Source organism: Macaca fascicularis, chromosome 13, assembly GCF_037993035.2.
Source record: "Macaca fascicularis isolate 582-1 chromosome 13, T2T-MFA8v1.1".
NCBI lineage: Eukaryota > Metazoa > Chordata > Mammalia > Primates > Cercopithecidae > Macaca > Macaca fascicularis.
In genome coordinates this window covers 17,280,317-17,297,431 of record NC_088387.1, presented here as the reverse complement: position 1 = coordinate 17,297,431, position 17,115 = coordinate 17,280,317, and the positions used below count along the sequence as shown (strand labels likewise).

The 17,115-nt window shown below is 44.2% G+C and overlaps 1 long non-coding RNA gene across 4 annotated transcripts; it reads right to left on the bottom strand.

Annotated features, from left to right (window-relative positions):
- Positions 1 to 299: 299 nt before the first annotated feature.
- LOC123568336 (uncharacterized) lies at positions 300 to 16,820 on the bottom strand. Of its 4 annotated transcripts, none has more exons than XR_012422040.1 (4): positions 16,526 to 16,820; positions 5,568 to 6,817; positions 5,113 to 5,272; positions 300 to 659 (listed from the first exon to the last, which is right to left on the bottom strand). It is a non-coding gene; the product is annotated as an uncharacterized lncRNA (long non-coding RNA). The 4 variants fall into 4 exon arrangements; XR_012422041.1 differs by having other exon boundaries at positions 5,120 to 5,272; XR_012422039.1 differs by lacking the exon at positions 5,568 to 6,817.
- Between the last annotated feature and the right edge of the window lie 295 nt (positions 16,821 to 17,115).

Sequence of the window (17,115 nt, the reverse complement as noted above, 5' to 3'; positions counted from 1 at the left end):
GAGTGAAAGACAAGAGGCCTCGCATATCCCAAAAGTGGAACTTGAAGGTTTGGGGTGGGCAGCCCTGAGTTCAGAAGGGTGGGGAGAAATCCATGCCCCTGAATATCTTGGTGGGGCTCAGGTTTCCCTGTGCCTGAGACCCCACGCCCTTCCTGACATAAGCTGGGGGAGAGGCACTCCCTGCTTCACAAGCTTGGGGAGGGTGTCAGCTCCCACCAGCTCCCCTTGCCTGTCTCCATATGTGTGTGTGTCAAGGTTCTCCAGAGAAACAGAACCAATAGGATATATACATAGACATATAGATAAGAGGAGATTTATTATGGGAACTGGCTCACACCATTATAGAAGCTGAGAAGTCTCACAATCTGCCATCTGCAAGCTGGAGACCCAGGAACGCCGGTGGCATAATTCAGGCTGAGTCTGAAGGTGTGAGGCCCAGGGAAGCCAACAGTGTCATTCAGCATGAGGCCAAAGGCCTGAGGACAAGGTGAGGGTGGGCTGGGGAGGGAGACTCCAGTCCTCAAGGAAAGAGAGTCTGCTCTTCTTCTGCTGTCTTGCTCCGAGCGGCCCTTGTGGATGGGATGAGGCCCGCCCATGCTGGTGAGGGAGATCTTCTTACTCCGTCCACTGGTTCAAATGTTAATCTCTTCCAGAAACACCTGAAAAGCACACCCAGAAATCATGCGTTACCAGCTATCTGGGCATCTCATAGCCCAGTCAAGCTGACAGTGAAATTAACCATCACACCACGTGGCACACTCTGGGGCAGCAGGGAGTACAGCAGTACAACTCCTCTGCACAGGGAGGTGGTGGGGACGGGCCAGGAGACCAGAACAGTCAGCATGGTTGTGTGGGCTTTGCTCATCTACCTCTGCCAAATGAAAATGTTCCCAGATCCCCATCTTTTCTTCCCATGTCAGCCTGGGAGGATGCACGAGGCTTGGAGCCAGAGGCGCCAGGGCCTGGGCATGTGGGTAGGCACCTCAGCTCCTGGCTGCTGGACACTGTAGCCCTGCAACCTTGCTGGGCTTTGTTCAGGGTACCCTCTCTGCTGTCACTCACCCCAACAGGAGGTGGCCAAAGAGAGGCGGGCAGAGAAAGAGCTTGGCCAAGCAGCCCTGGAAAGGAATTTCTGTGTGTCACTCATGTTCTTCTCTCCACTAGAAAGGCATTTCCACATTGGAGTGGAAGGAAACGGCTGTGCTATGGGAGAGAATGGATCCATACAAAAGAGCAGGGAGGAAGGGAGGAAATGTGCCGGGTGCCAGAATTTTGTGTCATTGAAGACACTTGCCAGCATTCTGCTTTTGGGGGATGCCCATTTTGACAGTTTTGCGAGTCAAAGAGCTGCCTGTGTTTTGGTGTTTACTGTGTGGCAGGCACTATGGAAGGGCATTAACACACACGGATGTGCTTCCTGCAGCAGAGCTGGAGACACCTCTCAAACACTACCCTCAAGAAAATTCAGCGTCAAGCAGCTTGAGTGTATTATCTAAGATCACATGTCCTGAAAGAATTGGGGTTCAATGCAGAATTCTGTATCATCAATTATAGGGGTGTATTTATATTTCACATTTTACATTTCTTTTTTTTTTTTTCATTTTTAATCACGCTTTCTGCCTTGAACCACTTTCCCTTGGGATTCTTGGCCTTCATTACTTGGATACTTTTGATTTTTTTTTTCTTTAGATGGGGTCTCACCCTGATGCCCAGGCTGGAGTACAGTGGCACAATCATGGCTCACTGCACCTTGACCTCCCGGGCTCAGGTGATCCTCCCACCTCAGCCTCCCAAGAAGCTAAGAATACAGGTGTGCATCACCATGTCCGGCTAATTTTTGTATTCTTTTGTAGAGATGGGGTTTCACCATGTCACCCAGGCTGGTCTTGAACTCCTGGGCTCAAGTGATTCACCCCCGTCAGCTTCCCAAAGTGCTAGGATTAGAGGCGTGGGCCACCAAACTCAGCTGATGCTTTTGATTTTTTATAGGTTTTAACATACATGGTTAAAGAATACTTCTTAATTGTTTTTGTTTTTGTTTTGTGATGGAGTCTTGCTCTGTCACCAGGCTAGAGTGCAGTGGTGCGATCTCAGCTCGCTGCAACCTCTGCCTCCCAGGTTCAAGCGATTCTCATGCTTCAGCCTCCCGGGTGGCTGGGACTACAGGTGCGTGCCACCATGCCCAGCTAATTTTTGTGTTTTTAGTAGAGACATGTTTTCACCATGTTGGCCAGGCTGGTCTGGAACTCTTGACCTCAGGTGATCCACCTGCCTCGGCCTCCCAAAGTGCTGGGGTTACAGACGTGAGCCACTGAACCAGGCTTCTTAATGTTTTAATAATTACACAAGAGGTAAATATGTTTACTTTGTGTAAACTTCCCAGAAGAAAAAAATAAAGATTTCTCTTTTAAGAAGCAGTGTTTGAATAGTTTCTAGTAACTCATAAAAGAATGCTGAGTTACTTAAATAAGAACCAAAACAAAAACTAAGCATGTATTTATTTAGAAAATGTTGAGTCATTAGAATGTTATAACACAACATAGGTGTGGAGAGGCAAAGATATTTGATATTAGATTTTAGGTTTCTTTATCCACAATAAGTAGCTTTGGTTTCTATGTTACTATCTCAAGCATGACCTGGTTTTTTCAGTAGTTTACTGGAATTGGATCATTCAGTCAATCAACATGCAAAATATACATAGCTTGACCAATGTTGTCATTTCATACAAATATATCTCTAACTTGTTTAATTTTTAATCCATTACATTGATCTAGTTAATATCTCTCATTACTAGGATAATGCAGTCAAAGTTCCTAACACTAGAGTCTTATTATTATCCTGCCCTAAGGTATGTTGTGATGTAATGACATCATTTTTGTGCTCAAGAACTAAATCCCTTTAGTTTTGTGCTCAAGAACTAAATCCCTTTAGATAAGGTCCAAGGGAGATGAACTATAAAATAAATCTCATTTTATAATATAAATTTTATTTCATAAAATAAATCTCATTTTATAATATAAAAAGTATAATAAAAAGCATATTTTTAAAAAACAGGCTAAGAATGATATTAGTAGACATTATATAATAAAAACATTTTGCTGAATCACTTAATAATTGCAGATTATCTTAATTATCTTGTAATAATTGAATACTCCATAGATCTAAGTATTTCAAATTGTCATTATGTTATTTGGCTCATAGTAGGAAATTACCATTAAGTTCAAAAATATCACAGAAAAAGTAAATTAAAATAAAAATATTTATTTGGATATATACATGCGTTAGATATTATGGTGTATTGCATACGTTTTCATGTATGTGGTGTTACACCAGAAGCATTATTCAACAGTTGGCCTTTTTAAAAAAATCTGAACTATGTTCAGAAAATCTTTCCACCACAGTGCACAGAGATTGATTTCATTTGTATAACAGATGGATGAGCCATATTATAATTAACTGTTTAATTACCCTGTTATCCAGTTGTGGATATTTAAGTCCAAACATTGCAGTAATAAATATGCAAGAGTGCCTTTAGACACATTAGAGAATGCGGCTCTAATTTAGGGACGTAGAAGTAAAATTGCTCAGCTGAATTGCTTATGCATTTTGAACAATAAGAGTTACTGCCAGATTTTTGTTACAAGGCTGCAGTAATTTACACTCCTGACACTGAATGAGTGCCCGTATGTTGACGCATCATCAACGCTGGAGAAGATGAGCTTCTAAATTTGTCTTACCCTCATCAGTTGTATTGGTCATTAATCTGTCAGGAAAACAGAAACTTCACAAGCTTACTATAACAAAGAGATCTGGCCGGGTGCAGTGGCTCATGCCTGTAATCCCAGTACTTTGGGAGGCCAAGGCGGGCAAATCACTTGAGGCCAGGAGTTCAAGACCAGCTTGGCCAACATAGCAAAACTTCCTCTCTGCTAAAAACACAAAAACATAGCTGGTGTGGTTGTATGCACCTGTAATCCCAGCTACTCAGGAGGCTGAGGCACAAGAATCACTTGAACACAGGAGGTGGAGGTTGCAGTGAGCCACTGTACTCCAGCCTGAGCGGCAGAACAAGACTCTGTCTCAAAAAAAATGAAAAAAAGAGACTTGAATATAGGGAATTTAACAAAAAGATGCCACAGATCTAAAACTGTGCCAACCCCAAGACTGGAGGAACCATGGTAAGAGTTTGGGGTTCTCAGAACTTAAATGATTGAAGAGATAGAGAGTGGGGCTGAAATTCTGAGAAGGAACCACCACCTGGCTGAGGGAGGGGTCTCTCAGAGGTGGGACGACCACCTGGCTGTGCTGGTGTCTATGAAGTGGAGGAGGGTTTCTCAGAGGTGCATGACCACTTGGCTGTGCTGGTGTCTCTGGAGTGGAGGAGGGTTTCTCAGGGGTGGAATGAGAGTCAGGCAATAATCCCAAACAAAAACATGAGATTTGTGTGGTTTTGGTTTTGGTTTTGCTTGTTTTGTTTGGAGACACGGTCTAGCTCTGTCACCGGCTGGAGTGCAGTGGTGATGGTAGCTCACTGCAGACACAACCTCCTGGGCTCAAGTGATCCTCCCACCTCAGCCTCCCTAGTAGCTGAGACTACAGGTGTGTACCACCATGCCCAGCTTGTTTTTGCTGTTTTAATTTTTATTTTACTTCCCAAGACTCTAAAAGACTTGCTGATCTATTCACACACCAACTAGTGCCCATATCCATACTCCCTGTCTTGTCACTTTATCCCCACCCAGTCCCTTGCTGCCCCTGCCATCCCCTCAGTGTGACTGAGTTGCTGGAGGTACCCTGCCCCATACTTGCTTTCTTGCCCCAGACCCTGCTGGGCCCCCTGTCTCTGCCCTGCCTGCCTCAGCTCCCCTCTGTCTCTCTGCCTTTTCACCCCCATGCTCCCAGCCTCGCATCCTTGGAGCCAAGTTCACCTCTCACCAAGCACGGCCTCCTGCGGTCCCCAGTGCTGCTGGTGCCAAGGCCATCTTGTCCCGCCATTGTGTCCTCACATTCCCCAACACTGGGCTCAGGTTTCCCCTGGGGGCTGAGCTGTCTTCCCTCAGTCACACCTTCCTCCCCACCCAGGCTCATCCAGTCCCTCTGTCCTCTCCCCACCTTTCACCTTGGATCAGGCCCACAAGGTCACCGAGGGACATTTTCCATCCAAAGTAACTTAACAACATCTCCTCCTGCACTGTCTGGTCACATGCTCTGAGGTCAACAGTTGTGCGTCCACTGATAACACATTTCATACTATCCAGCGCAACTCACAACCCTGCAAACATAGATTAAAGGAGAAATGCTGGAATAAGGGACGGATGGCTAAGCATTCTAATTTGAATGAGCACATTTAAAACTACAAGAGAAAACTATCACCAGGTTCACCTCACAGGACATCTGGGTTTTCTTTCAGGGAAATGAGCAACTGGACACACCAAGACCCTCCTTCTGGGTTAAGGGCCCAGCACGCTTCCCCTGGGCCGCCTACCGTATGCTGTTCTCATCTCCCTGCTGTTCCTCACTCTGACACACACACCTGCAGTGGTGGCCTGGTCGAGGGATGCACTTACCTCCTCGGCATGAAAGGAAGATGGGCAAACAGGAATCTCACAAATGGCGCCGTCAAAGTAAGAAGTGCGACAAAATGAACTGAGGGCAGGCGCTGTCATTTGGCAAATTCTGACCAAGACCTAAGACCAGGATTGCTTTTGAGACTGGAGTGAAACAGCAAAGACAGAAGACGAGTGACTCTGAGGCCTTGACTTGGCTTCCACACTAAAATGCGTTAGACCCAGGAATCAGCTTCTCTTTTCTTCCTCTTCATGTTTAGATGGTGAGAGAGGTAGCGTGTAAGACATACTTTAGGGCCCCACATGAGGGCCAGGGACAGGTCAGACCAAGACTCCGACAGCCCAGCTCCACGGCAACCCGCTGGCCCCTGTGGGGGTGGAGAGGTGTCCTGCTCATTCCCTCTCAGGGCGACTTCAGCTCTTGGAGGGGAGGGTTCTGGTTAAGCCTCAGGTGGGATAGTTATGGTGAGTGACAGTTGCTAGAAGAACACGGTGACAGTTTCTGTTATTTTCTTTTTTTTTTTTTTTTTTTTGAGACGGAGTCTCGCTCTGTCGCCCAGGCTGGAGTGCAGTGGCCGGGTCTCAGCTCACTGCAAGCTCCGCCTCCCGGGTTCACGCCATTCTCCTGCCTCAGCCTCCGGAGTAGCTGGGACTACAGGCGCCCGCCACCTCGCCCGGCTAGTTTTTTGTATTTTTAGTAGAGACGGGGTTTCACCATGTTAGCCAGGATGGTCTCGATCTCCTGACCTTGTGATCCGCCCGTCTCGGCCTCCCAAAGTGCTGGGATTACAGGCTTGAGCCACCGCGCCCGGCCTAGTTTCTGTTATTTTCAATTGATCCAGTCTCTTGTCCACCACACAGACTCCTTGATGGAAGGCTCTTCAGGAACAAGAAAGGGTTCAGGTTCTCAGGGTAAAACAGGCTTTGCAGTTCTCTAATTTGCTAATTGTCAACTTCTGAAGACGGAGTTTTCTCATGGTAGTAGGAACTAGTATGAGTAATTTACCAGAGTGAAACAGGCAAGATTCCCTTCACCTGCGGAAATACAGCCTGAGTTACAGCACCTCTTTTCTTGAATTCTTGGATTTCTTCCTCAGCTCCTTTCCTAAATCAGTTCATCTCTGACATAACCCGCAATGGGCATCGAAGGGAATTATTCCAGGAAGTGTCCTCCCCATCACTCTTTACTGTTTTTTTGTTTTCTTTTGGATGTTTTTGTTTTTGTTTTGACGCAGCACACAGCGAAACTGCTGCAGGAAGCAGAAGGATGTGTGTGACATATCACCTTCCATTTTGCATTAATAAACATCACCCCAAATTTGCCTATCCGCTGTTCAAATAAAGATCCAACAGAATAGAAACTCAACAGGAAAACTCACTGTCACTAAGGCCGACAAAAGACAAAGTGGAGAAATATTAATCATAAATACAGAAAATAAAGGATGGGTGAACAAATTGAGATCCGGCTTGCTGGGCGTCACGTGGAGAGCCTGTGCAGGAAGAGCCAGGACACCAGAGCTGAGGGGGCTTCCGCGATCCCTGCCGCTCTGTGCATCCTGGGCCCCAGCTCGGGGCCTGTCCCCCTCCAGTTGGTGGCGCCGTCCTCTCTGTGCCCTACCAAGCTCACCAGTAAACTGCAGTACAGGGCACATAGCATGGAAGCGGGGGACTCCGGGCAAGGCCTCTCCGGCTGGGGTGGGCCCAAGGGAGACCTCCCTGGACGGAGGTGGCAGGTGGGGAACCTGCAGGACGTCACTGTCACCGACACCTCATTGTGATGTGCCCGCCTGCTGCCCCTGCCCTCGCGTGCAGACCCCTGTGGTCTCCTGGACACCTGTGAGGTCCTGAAGCCTAGTGAGGCAGCTGCCCTAAGGCCTGAGCCTCTGCAGGGACCAAGAAGCATGCCATGTGCGTGACAAAACCTTTCCCTAAAGAAAGTGTCCCGTCCACCCCTTGAGGTTCTGGAAAACATTTCTTAAGACCCATTGAATGGCAGGATGAGATAAAAGGAACTGAATTTAAAACCGAGAATGAAATGCTGGAGCTTGGTCTCACTGCAGAGGGAAAACTGAGCCCCAGAGAATGAAGTTGTTTCCATCTGTGCGTCTTCACCTTGCTCATACGAAGAGCTGGGTCTGTGCCCGAGGACGGGCCTCCACGTGGTCCTGAGGAATCACAAAGTGTGGGTAAAACATCCTCCCTAGAATGACCCCAAAGAGATAAATGTGTGACGGGAGAAGACCTTCCTAGGGGAAAGCAGCCATGCTCACGCTAGTAAGCCAGCTAAGCTTCTCCGCAAATTCTCCCCATGGCTGACAGCCAGAGGAAGCCCATGGCCCCCTGGCCCCAGGGACCTCCTGCCATTCCCCATTCCCCTATTCAACAGCCTCCGCACAAACCACTAGCAAGCCCTGATTTCCTCGCATCTCTACCTTTACCTTTCCAGAAGGGCATCTAAATAGAATAACGCAACCTCTTCTCTCCGCCACTCTCACTTGGCCATATGCATTGAAGGCTCACTCCTGCCTTTGAGCGACTTGACAGCTCATTCCTTTTCATCAATGAGTAGTATTCCATTGTGTGAATGTGCTTCAGCTTGTTTTTTATTCACCTATTGAAGGACATCCTGATTTAAAGTATCTGGAAACTTAAAGTATCTGAATAGAGGGTGCTGTACATAACTGCATTTTTTTTGTTTGGACATAAGTTTTCAAAGCAGTTGTCGACCTAGGAGCACCTAGGTTGAGAGACTATGTTTAGCTTTGAGACAAAACTATCATTGGTACTGCCAGTGGCTGTACCATTATGCCTTCCACCCGCAGTGATGAGCTCCTGTTTTTCCTAATCCTCCACAGCAATTGCTATTGCCATTGCTTTTATATTTGAGTTGTTCTAAGGGAACCAATAGGAATTTTATATTTATATACATATATATTTACACATATATATATACACACATATCTCTATATAGAGAGAGATATTTGTGCCCAGTGCAGTGGCCTATGCCTGTAATCCCAACACTTTGAGAGGCAGAGGTGGGTGGATTGCTCAGGAGTTCGAGACCAGCCTGGACAACATGGCGAAACACTGTCTCCAAAAAAAATTAGCCAGCATGGTGGTGCACACTTGTGGTCCTAGCTCCTCGGGGAGGTGAGGTGGGAAGATTGCTTAAGCCCAGGAAGTCAAGGCTACAATGAGAGCCGAGGTGGCACTGCAGGACAACAGCACGGGCAACCGAGCCAGACTCTTTCTCAAAAAAAGAAAAAAGAGAGAGAGAGAGATTTATTATGGGAATGGACTCCCATGATTATAGAGGCCAAGAAGTCCCACAGTCTACTGCCTGCAAGCTGGAGAACCAGGAACACCCGTGGTATAACACACAAGCCTGAAGACCAGATAGTCAAGTGGGGAGCCACTGGTGCAGTCTCAGAGCCCAAAGGCTTGAGAACCGGGAAGGACAGAAGACAAAAGTTGCAACTCAAAAAGAGAGAGACTGTATTGCTTTATTTGGGCCCCCAGTGGATCGGATGGCACTCACCCACACTGGTGAGCATGGCTCAGGCTACCCATTCAGTGCCCATCTCTTCCAGAAACACCCTCACAGCCACACAGCTACCTCACTGTTGTTGTAACTTGCAATCTCCTAATGACATATGCTATTGTGCTGCTTTTGGTAATACTTACTTGCCATCTTTATATATTCTTTGGTGAGGTGTCTGTTCAGATCATCACCCACTTTTATTAGATTGTTTGTTTCCTTCTGGTTGAGTTTTACTTTCTTGGTATACTTTGAATAATCGTCCTTTTTTAGATAGATGTTTTCCAAATATTTTATCCCAGTATGTGCCTTGCCTTTTCATTCTCCTAATGGGGTCTTTTATGGAGTAGACATTTTCGTTTTAATAAGGTCTACATTATCAAGTTTTCCTTTCATGGACTGGCTTTTGGTGTTGTGTATAAAACCTCATCACCAAATACAAGGTCAGGTAGATTTTCTTCTCTGTTCTATCCTAGAATTTTTACAGTTTTCTACTTTAAATTCTAAGTCTATGAATAATTTTGTATGTATTTTTGTGGGAGTTGTAAAGTTCGTTTGTACATTCATTTGATCCCACAAGGTCATCTGGCTGTTTCATCACCATTTGTGGAAAAGACTCTTTTGCTCTTGTACAGAATCAGTTGGCTATATTTATGTTGGTCTACTTGTTCCGTTTGTCTGTGTGACCATTTCTTCCCCAATGTTACTCTCTCTTCATAAATTTATAAATCTTGGAATCTGGATGTGTAAATTCTTCAACTTTGTTCCTCCTCAGTCTTATATTGCCTATTTTAGGTTTAGAAACATTTTATTGGTGTCTTTGCCGGGATTTTGACTGGAATTACACTGGATCTATAGATCAAGTTTGGAGGAATTATTGATTTAGCTTTTATCTAATTATTTTTCCAACTGTGTTTCAAAGTTTTCTGAATGAACATTTGTACGTATTTTGTTAGGTTTATATATGGGCTTCAGTTTTGGGGGTAGTATTGTAAATGATTTTTCTTTCATTTCAAATCAAATTCCAATTGTTCTTTACCGACGTGTAGGAAATCAATTAACTTGTACCATTGCCCTTTTTTACTTTGATTCTTATATCCATCCGTTCTAATCAAGACACAGAATAGCAGGCTCCATTTCAGTATGAATTTCCAAAATTACCGCTTGGCATAATCTGTACACTGAATTTCAGTGACGCATTGGCGCAGCCGCGAAGCGATGCATGCAACTCACTCCAAAATAGTGGGCTCAGGTGGTCCTGCACTGTGTGCTGACCACCGGCAGGGTGCGCCCGATCCCGCTATTTTCCACCCGCGCGCTGTGCATGCGTGCGCGGTGTGCAGCCGGTGCACGGCGTGCGCGGGAAGAACCGAGCTCCCTTCCCAGGAGTTCGGTCGCACGGAGCGCGGAGGGGAGCGACCCGGACCGAGGAGGGAGCTTTGCCGCGGCTTTCCCGACAGTTCCTTTTTTTTTTTCCCTTTGAGACGGAGTCTCACTCTGTCTTCCCAGCTGGAGTGCAGTGGCGCGATCTCGGCTCACTGCAACCTTTGCCTCCCCAGTTCAAGCAATTATCGTGCCTTAGCCTCCCGAGTAGTTGGGATTACAGGCCCGCGCCACCACGCCTGGCTAATGTTTTTTGCATTTTTTGGTGGAGATGGAGTTTCACCATGTTGGCCAGGCTGGTCTCGAACCTGACCTCAAGTGATCCTCCCTCCTCGGCCTCCCAAAGTGCTGGGATTACAGACATGAACCACCGCGCCCGGCCCTCGGACCGCTCTTAAAAACTGCCCACGGAAGCGGTCACTTTTCTGGGATTTTCCCACGTGGTTCTTTACTTTTTCAGAGAACATTTTTAAAACACTTACTTTTTAGCAGTTTCGCCTCCTCGAGGCTTTGCCGCTCCTGGTCATTGCCTATCGCGGTGTATTTGCGGATTCTGGCTTGTTTCTGGGAGAGTCCCCGATGCTGAGACGCTGGGGCCGGCGGGGTGGGCGCCCCGGTTGCCAAGGTTTTGCTGGTCTGTTTTCCCACAGGGCCAAAGCCCTGCACACGCGTGGAAAACAGCTGCGCGGAATCCACTACATTACGTTTAAATATATTATTTATAACAAAATCAGATCTCACTACAGTCTTCTTTTCCTGGCTATAATGGAAGTAACTGCATCAACAATACTTCTCATTCCTTTGTTAAGAAAGTCACCGTTTAATTGGCAGCAGATTTATAGGTGTGCATAGGTAATGCATGTTTTTCGTCATCGGAGTCGTGGATTAGAGGAAATGTTAGCTGTATCAAGTATTCATATTAAACCACAAGATGAATTCAGGAGAATCCCTTTTTTGTTTGTTTGTTTGTTTGTTTGTTTTTCTTGGTCTTGACCATTTGCAATACGGAATTAGCTGAAAGTCAGTTAACCTTTAGCTGTGAACCCATATGGTCGTGGGGTCATATGGCAGCTCTTTATGCAAATTGCAGTTTGTGTTTTCCTTATTTCAGGGTCCATTTTAGTAATTTACATTTTCCTATGAAATCACCCATTTCCTCTGGGTTTCCAGTTTGTTCAGTTAAAAGACTTGATTTATCCTCTATTTGTCGTTTTATACAGAATACTTTGTTATTATTATTATTATTATTAGAGTCAGGGGTCTCACTATGTTACCCAGGCTGGTCTCAAACTCCTGGGCTCAAGCAATCCGCCAGCCTCAGGCTTCAAAAGTGCTGAGATTACAGGTGTGAGCCACAATACCCAGCCCAGGATTCTTAATTTTATCTACTTTTTTATTCTTTTTTTTTCCATTAGTAAAACTATATTCTTAAAACATATTTCTTAGAGTATTTTGTTTTCAAGTGACATAATTGCTATGTTTGACAATTTCTTATGACTCAGTAATGTATTATGTGTGCATATATGTGTGTGTGTGTATGTGTGTGTGTGTGTGTGTGTATATATATATATGTGTGTGTATATATATATATAGTTACTGGAACATTACCAGTATTGTAGCAATTACAATGCAATACAATACCAGTAACTGGTAAGATATGTTTATTAATTTATTAAGTATGCATAGCTAATAGAACACAGCTTGTGATATGATACATTTGGTCATGATTGGCTACTTCTGTTATACAGATTGAAAGGTCGGAAGAGTATTTTACTTCTGGTGTTCTTAATTATATCTCAGGTTTAACGTGACTTCCTAAGAGCATTAAAAATTCCTTTTGAACTTTATTATACAAATAAGGCACAGATTCCTTTTTATCGTTAGCTACATGACTAGCTATATGGACATCATAACGTCAGCTAAAATTGGGAACATTCCAGTGTTTGGGCTTCCAATAATTCCTTCCAATAATAGCTCTATGAGGTAATTTTCTATTTTACAAAACATAACAACACCTAAAATCACTCTTACAGTATCCTGTAATTTTTGTTTCTCTGATTTCATTACTTTCTGCAAAGCATCTAGAAAATTATGAGATTGAATATTCTTTTAACACTTCTTAAAAAAATAAATAATCACTTGTTTTAGAAAACATCACAGCGAAACATCAAATCATCATCATAAATTGTTAATATTCTTCCAATCCTTGAATATTGTTTTTCTAGTGGCAAGTATTTGTATCACCGCTAAAAGATGTTCATGAAACAGAACTAAGAGAAGTTTCTTTGGAATAAGAGAGCCACTCACAAGGAAAGAGCTCACCATTGAAGCATCATTTTATAAAGCTACTGTTTTGGAAATGTTGACTGTGAATTGAAATAGATTCTCTAAAGTCTGCATCTTTCCCCGGTGAAAGGTAATCAGCTGTTTACAGAGTGAACCCTTGGCCAGGCATAGTGGCTCATGCCTGTAATCCCAGCACTTTGGGAGGCCAGGGCAGGAGACTCACATGAGCCCACGAGTTGAAGACAAGCCTGGGCAACATACAGAGACCCATCTCTACGAAAATTTGATGGTGCACACCTATAGTCCTAGCTACTCCAGAGACTGATGGAGAGGATAGCTTGAGCCGGGGAGGTCAAGGCTACAGTGAGCTATGATCACACAACTGCACTCCAGCCTGGGTGACAGAATGAGACCTTGTCTCAAAAAAAAAAAAAAAAAGAGAGAGAGAGAGAGAATGAGCTCAGGACATAGCAACACAACAATGAAAGTAATAATAATGTAACACATAACAAATAATTATATGCATTATCATAAAATATGTTAAAGTGACGTTATTTGGAATTATGTTAGTCTGTATCATTTACTTTTCATTATAATAAATGTTTTTAATGTTCCTATTAAAAAACGGTAGGGACCAGGTGCAGTGGCTCACTCCTGTAATCCCAGCACTTCAGGAGGCCAAGGTGGGAGGATTGGCTTGAACCCAGAAGTTCAAGACCAGCCTGGACAACACAATGAGACCCTGTCTCTACAAAAAATTTAAAAATTAGCCAGGTGTGGTGGCATGCACCTGTAGTCCCAGTTACTTGGGAGGCTGAGGTGGGAGGCTGAGGCTGTGACCACACCACTGTACTCCAGCCTGGGCAACAGAGTGAGACCCTGTCTCAAAAAAAAAATAAGTAAATAATAAAAATTAAAAACAGCCAAGCATGGTGGTACGCTTGAGCCCAGCAGTTTCAGGCTGCAGTGAGCTATGACGGTGCCACTGCACTCCAGTCTGGGCAACAGAGGGAAACCCTGTTTCAAAAAAAAAGTACAGCCAGTTATCACTGTCAATTACTAGTGATTAATAGTACAACTAATTAAACAAATAGGTGTTTGAAAAAATAATGTTTTTTAACAGTTTTTGTTGTTGAATAGTTTCAGATTTACATAAAATTTGGGAAGATATCACAAAGACTTTTCACATTGTCCAGACCCATCCGTATATTTCCTCTCTTGCTAACATCTTACATCAGTATATACATTTATCACAATGAATGAACCAATATTAAGTCATTATTACAAACTAAAGTTCATACTTTATTCAGATTTTCTTAGTTTTCCTAATATAGTTTGGCTGTGTCCCCACCCAAATCTCATCTTGAATTGTAATCCCCACAATCCTCAGATGTGTGGTGGGAGCGACTGAGTGGGCGGTAATGTAATCATGGGGGCGGTTTCCCCCATGCTGTTCTCCTGATAGCGAGTGAGTTCTTGGGAGAGCTGATGATTTTCTAAGCGTCTGGTATTTCCCCTGCTGGTACTCATTCTGTTTCCTGCCGTCCTGTGAAAAAGTGCCTTCTGCCGTGATTGTAACTTTCCTGAGGCCTCCCCAGCCATGGAGAACTGTGAGTCAATTAAAGCTCTTTGCTTCGTAAATTAAACTTCTTTGCTTCATACAGTCTGGGGCAGTTCTTCATAGCAGCGTGAGAAAGGACTGATATATTTCCCTTGTCTGTTTGAGTTCCATCAAGGATACCACTTAGTAATGATGTCTCCTTTGGCTTCTCTTGGCTGTGGCAGTTCATCAGACTTTCTTTGTTTTTGATAACCTTGAATGATATTGAGGAGTGCCGGTCAGGTGTATTGGAGAATGTCCTCCAGTTTAAATGATGTTTTTCTCATTGTTAGATTGGGGCTATTGGTTCTGAGAAAGATGATCTGAGGTAAAGTGCCATTCTTCTTACATCATAGCAAGGGCACATGCTCCCAAGACCCTGTTCACATTAATGCTGATCACCTGGCTGAGGTTATGTTTATCAGCTTTCTTCACTGGGAAGCTACTTTTCCCCTGTCTATACTGCATGTGGCCTTTGGAAGGAAATCACTATGCAAAGCCTTCACTTAAGAAGTGGGCAATTTGTGCTGCCTCCTTGTTGATTGGTTATCTGCATTAATCATTAGGAGTTCTTCTGCATAAGAGATTTCTATTCATTCATTTATTCATTTAATCATTTATATATGCCATCATGGACACCTGGATAGTTATTTTGAGCTTTCAATTATAATTTAATACTACATTATTTATTTTGATGCTCAAATTGTTCCTGCTTTGGTCACTGGGAGGGCTTTCCAAAAGCTCCTTCTTTGTCTGATATTAGATTTTTGTGGGTTTGTTTAGTTTTGTTTTTTGAGCACTTTCTTATTTTCAATCTTACTATCCAATCTTGTATTTTTGCTGCCCCAGTCCCATTGTTATCAATTTCTCCAAGAAGCTCTGGTTTCTTTTATTGGAAGATCGTATTAAAAACTTATATCTAGAATTCTTCCTAGATCCGTAAGAGAAGTGAGGTCACAGGACAAGCCTCAGCCCCCCAGAGTAGAGAGACCAACAGTTAGACACAAAGAACCACAACTGGCTGGGCACGGGGGCTCACACCTGTAATCTCAGCACTTTGGGAGGCTGAGGCAGGTGGATCACAGGTCAGGAGTTCAAGACCAGCCTGACCAACATGGTGAAGCCCTGTCTCTACTAAAAATACAAAAAAATAGTGGGGGGTGGTGGTGTGCACCTGTAATCCCAGCTACTCAGGAGGCTGAAGCAGGAGAATCACTTGAACCCGGGAGGAGGAGGTTGTAGTGAGCCGAGATTGCGCCACTGCACTCCAGGCTGGGCAACAGGGCAAGACTCTGTCTCAAAAAAAAAAAAAAAAAAAAAAAAGAACCACAACTACAGCAGAACCAGAGTGCCAGGTGGGAGGGGAGCCTGCAAAGCTGGTGGCTCTGGGCTCAGTGAGGATGATTCTGATAGCTGCAGGGGAAGCCAGTCATGGGGGCACATTTGTAAGCCTTACCTCCTGGAGCTCCACCAGATTCTCACAGTGAATCCTGGAGAGAAATCTCAGAGGGCTTCAGGCAGGTGGAGGAGAACAGGCACCATTTTGAAATATGCCAGAGCATTCTCCTCTGAATAAGATTTGTCCTTGGGAGAAACTTTTATTCCAGCTTTATTGAGGTATAATTGAGAAATGAAAATTGTATATATTTAAGGTATGCAAGGTGATGATTTGATATACATATACATTGAGAAATGATTGCTACAATCAAGCTAATTAGCACATCCCCTGCATCACGTGTGCACGTGGGGTTAGAACGTTTGCTATCTACTCTCTTAGCAAACTCAAGTATCCAACACAGCATTATTAACTAGAGTCACCATGTGTGCATTAGATCCCCAGAACTTGTTTGTTTTATACCTGGAAGTTTGTGTTCTTCGGCCAGCACCTCCCCATTTCCCCACCTCCCACACCCCCAGCACCTGGCAACCACCAATCTACTGTCTGCTTCTATGCGTTTGACTTTTTCAGATTCCACATATATACGAGATCACACAGTATTTGTCTTTCTGTCTGACTTATTTCACTTAGTATAATGTCCTCAAGGCTTACCCATGTTGTTGCTGCCAATGGCAAAATTTCCTGCTTTTAAATGCTGAATAACATTCTGCCTTATATTCTATATATACCTCACATTTGCTTTATCCACTCACCTGTTGACAGACACTTGGTCGTTTCCATATCTTGGTTCTTGTGAATAATGCTGCACTAAACATGTAATGCAGATATTCCTTCACGATACTGATTTCATTTCCTTTCGGTATCTTCCAAGAAGTGGGATTGCTGGATCATATGGTAGTTCTATTTTTACTTGTTTGAGAAACATTACATTCCCAAGAGCAGTGTACAAGGGTTCACTTTTCTCCACCATCGTTATCTCCTGTCCTTTTGATAATAGCCATCCTAACAAGGGAAGCCTTGCTTCTCAGTGCTGTCGGCTCACAGTACAAGGAAATGTGTGTATTCTCACGTGGACACAGACTCATGGAACGTGTGTCTAAATTAAGGTAAGCATGAGTCACACTGATGTCTTCAGCACTAACCCATTAGCGTGTGGCTCATTCTAGCTTCTCTTCTCATCTGTAACTTCTCACTCCAGCAGTGAGAAACCAGGCTCATGCCCATCTGCCAGGTATTTAATTCATTGTGCAATTCCACACTAGAGGTAGAGTGGCATCAGAACTGTTAACTGTTACCCTTGTGGGAAGGAACTTTCTAAAAGAGACAGCACCATTTAAGTCCA